The 4,823-nt window shown below is 30.7% G+C and overlaps 1 long non-coding RNA gene across 1 annotated transcript; it reads right to left on the bottom strand.

Annotated features, from left to right (window-relative positions):
• Positions 1-2,337: 2,337 nt before the first annotated feature.
• Positions 2,338-3,780, bottom strand: LOC100575432. Its single transcript, XR_510795.3, has 2 exons — positions 3,648-3,780; positions 2,338-2,809 (listed from the first exon to the last, which is right to left on the bottom strand). It is a non-coding gene; the product is annotated as an uncharacterized LOC100575432 (long non-coding RNA).
• Between the last annotated feature and the right edge of the window lie 1,043 nt (positions 3,781-4,823).

Raw genomic sequence — 4,823 nt, 5'->3', positions numbered from 1 at the left:
AACACTAGGATACACTCGACGGGACCAAAAAAATTGACCGTTACATGGAGGTGACCGTCCTATAGAGGTAACCGTTAACGGAAGTTTTACTGTATAAACAGTTAACACTAAATGATTTTAAACCAAATTATATTCCCTAAATATTTATATAACGAGTAATTAATAATGTGTACATTTTTTGGTAGACTTGTTCTCATTACTAAGGTTAAAATGTGAACCATTGTCTCTTCCATGTAATTTATAGAACATAGGAAAATTTATTTAATATTTTATAATGTTACAACACCATACAATTCTTGACACAGTCTTGTCCCAGCGTCAGCATTTTATATAATATAATAACTACATAAAATATGAAACACAAGCTTTTTTAATAATATATTCCTCGTGTATAAAAAACATTTCTCTTATAAAATGTTATAAAGATTTGAATTTTAAATCATCGTATTTCAATGGTTATGTTTTAATTTATGCTTGGAAATTCAAAACAAAATTTTAAAGCACTTATCTACGTTGTGTTTTATTGTTTTCCTCAAGACAATAGTACTTATAGTACCTATAATAAAATAGATGACAAAATCGTTGACACGGCAGCTGTAAGGCACGTCTTTACATTGATCATTTTGAACTTTGGGGGCCATACTTAGTCCAGTGGCACCTAACCCATTTACTTGGTGTAACGGCAGCACCCTCTTTGACAAAATATTTATTTCGAATACCTTCGATTTTATCAGATATAAAGAATAAAAATTGTTTTATAATTTATTCAAACGAATATTATATTAGCTAATTAGTTTGAAAAAAATTAAAAACATTCATGCCATTGTTAATACTTATAATAGTACACGATTAATTTTTAAATTTCATGATGAAGATGTATCAAACGATAAACTGTTGTGGATTTAAAAGTAGAAAAGTCACTGAAAACCCAAGAGATAGGTAAGTACACATTGTCACATTAAAAGTGTTTTTCGTTAAATTACCATTCCACCATAGTACAAATTGCATAGAAATGAAATTGATTAATTTCTATGTTGATATACATACTATTTTATACATTTATAATATTAAATCGTAGAAGAACCTATGCAATTATTGCAATAGAAGGTAATATTAAACGATATAGTCACGTGATGGGAAGATAAATTTAAAGCGATCGATATTGACCGGGGAGGGGGTCATAACTCATAAGTCATAATATGCATAAGTAACTAATATTGAATTAATTTTTGTTTCAGAGTGAAGATTAAAATCATATAAAACGGGCCAGAGGCCAGAGCCCAGAGGAATCTGTACCTATCCAGCGCAAGTTTCATATACTATAATATTAATAGTCATGCAATATAATAATAATAATAATAATAATAATAATAATAATAATAATAATAATAATAAATTTAATATATATTATATACCTAACTAATAGTTAATACTACTTTTCTGTTCAGAATACTTCTTAAAGTTCAATCAGGCAGGCCATCTGGCCTAGAATTGTCGGGTTTAAGGTACCTTATATGTTAAGTTAGGTTTGCTTGAACTTTAACTAACGGTTATTCGTAGGCCATAGCTTTTTCTGAATATATAGTATAGTATTTCATATTTGGCATTTACTGAAACTTGCACATTACTGTAACTATATAGTAAAATATATTAGGTACCTACCTAAACTTTTCATTAAAAAAAAGTATAAATAGAAACCAAAAAAATCGCTTAAACACATATTATGTATTCAAATCAGCAAAGAATTGATACTACAATAGTCACTTCATAATGGTAAAGTATTTGTTGGGAGGGTGGGGCAGAATTGAGATGTAAGCCCTTTTTTACCATGCACCTCTTCACGTCCGATGCCTATAATTATTATACCTATATATAACTCATCAGTTCTGCAATAATATATAATACATACATTATACATAGAAAACACTGCTATTTTATATTTATGCGCGTTTACGTTTAGTAATTATGTATTTGTATACTGCAGTGTACGCAGTGGCGGATCCAGGGCTTAATTTTGGGAGGGGCATGGGGGGGGGGCAAAAGTACAAAAAGTTGCAAAATTGGCTACAAAATTGACTAAACATAGTGTAAAACATAGGAAAACTACGGTGATGGGGGGGGGGGCAAATGCTCCCTTTGCTCCCCCCTGGATCCGCCACTGAGTGTACGTATTGCCATTGATTATATATTGTACTTTATTATACTCAATGGTATTAGTATATTACGTATATAACACTTACAGCAAGAAGAAATAATTACAAGACATATATAATGTATATAGGATATATAGGATAAATATATTGGTAATATTATGATGATAATTAAATTCCAAATGCGTTTTTCTTTTTCACATATAAATAATAATATAATGTGCAATAAATAATAACATAATTATGCCCGCATATAATATAATATATATATATATATATATATATATATGGGTTGATTTTAGGTTCCCATATAATATTATAAATAAAACTGAGATACTCTATAAAAAATATAAGAAGATAAATTGTATGCGTAATAACATTATGGACTTATAGTTATATGATATTATATATCTTCAAGGAGTAGATTTCGAAGTTTTGTTAAGGGTTGTTCACAATATTTGCAGTTCATATCGACGTGGATAGACTTAACGGCGAAGAAGGGTGTATGCTGGTGGGTAGGCTGATGAGTAAGCCAACGGGTAGTGGTACGCCGGGTAAGTGTAAACGGACGGGTAAGTAGCGATGTGATGTGCAGGGTATGTGTAGATGAATGTACCGGTGGCGGTAGCGATCAGAGCCGCAGCAGCGACAATCAACAGCTATATAACACATAATAATCAAAATTAATTTGCTACATAATTATAATATAAATTATAATATAGTATAATATTGTAAAACATAATATGAGTACACTACACAACAACCCCGAGATCTGTGACGTTTCCCAATTTCCCATCACATTCTCAAATTATCATCACAGCGTGCCCCCCAATTCATTTGTTTTTAAATGCTCCAACATTCCCTTCAATGTTCAAAATATATTCTTCACCCAAAAAAAAGGTTATTATTATATTTTTACAACATATCTTTTAAATTTAAAAAAAAATTTCAGAGACGTCGATCAAGATCACACATTTCTCAAAATATAAATAAATAATAATACTGATATTATTGCCGTACTTCGTATGGAACGGCCAAATTAAAATCTCCGGAAAACTCCTAATCAGAAACAATAGTTAAGTACATGTTACGTGGAAATATAATATAATCAACACAATATTATAATATTTAAACATATTTTTATCTTGATTGTAGTCAAATAATTTTTATATATATCATCGCCAACCCACATTACACATATTTTCACCGCTAACCGCGGTGGTAAAGCTAAGACAATATAGAAATTCCCGCCACCGCCACCGCAGCAGTGTGTGGGGGAGGGCCTTTACTCACTCTTGTATGATTATAAATTATAATAAACATAATTATTACATAAACGACAATAATAGCAACACAGCAGAAACATTTTCGAACTACGCTTGTCTACTATTATACAAATAGTATACCTAATAGCTATTTATACGTATGTCTTAAACGGCACGTCATAAGGGCGAACTGTGATGTAATAATGTAATAATATAATATAGTGAAACTTACCATTAATTTGTACATGATGACGAATATGTTTTAACGAAGAGTTTCAATGAAATAATTATTATTTGTGTATCGATGAAGAACTCGTGGATCACTGGTATCGTTGTCAAAATCTCGACGGTATTTATACACATGCATTTCAATGGTCCGTACGATGATCGAGTGGGATATACCACCCCCTCCACCTATGTGTAGGTATATTTGCCGATTTTTTTTATCGAAAAACTAAATTTTGTGGTAGAGGACAATGACAAAAACGATAAAAAAATATATAATAAACTTGAAATATAGGCTAGCACATAATGTCGTTGTAACCGGTTTGTGCATCGAGACCAGTTCTTCTGACTTCACGGTCCTAATATAATATTATTATACGATTATACTAAAAAATCACTGTAAATATACCCAATTAAACAGTATTTATTCAGGAGACCAGGAAAAGTTTGAATGATCAATGACTAGAATAGAGAATAATATTTGAAAAGACATTTGTTGAAATTCCGTTTCATGAAACTTTGTTTTCATATTCGACATCAGGGCCGTCCCTAGGGCAGGGCGAGCGGGGCCCACGCCCCGGGCCCCGCGCTCTCACCACAATTGGACAGGCCCCGCTTTCATAGATATAATAAAAGGTCAAGTTGACGAGCAAAAAAAAATGTACATATCATTTTTTTTTTCATGTAAAATTGTTGAATGGAACAATAAAATGTTATTTATAGTATTTATATTTTATAATATTTTATAAATTATAAAATTTTAGAAATATTTCTAAAATGAATAAAGATGATTTAATGAAAAATTGTATGGATATTCAAAATTTGTTAGAAGTTGGTGACACAAATGATATAAATGGTCGAGAAATGTTCGATGAATTAATAAATGGTTAATTGATTAATAAACATATAAATGGTCATTCTTTGTGAGATTATTGAAGAAGACACGTCACCACTAAAAGTTCCAGAAATAATATTTAGTTATAGCGTTGATGCCATTTACTGCAATGTGTCCATAGTATTAAGAATATTGTTAACTATGCCTGTAACTACTGCTTCAGCAGAACGATCTTTTTCAAAGCTGAAATTAATAAAAAAAACTATCTCCGATGCATGTTGTCACAAGAAAAAGTCACCAATTTAGCTATAATCTCTATCGAAAAAGAAATTGCTGACCAATTAAAAT

The sequence above is a fragment of the Acyrthosiphon pisum genome, chromosome A3 (assembly GCF_005508785.2).
Source record: "Acyrthosiphon pisum isolate AL4f chromosome A3, pea_aphid_22Mar2018_4r6ur, whole genome shotgun sequence".
In the NCBI taxonomy this organism is placed as follows: Eukaryota; Metazoa; Arthropoda; class Insecta; order Hemiptera; family Aphididae; genus Acyrthosiphon; species Acyrthosiphon pisum.
The sequence above is the reverse complement of the archived record's forward strand: the minus strand, read 5'-3'. Positions and strand labels throughout refer to the sequence as shown.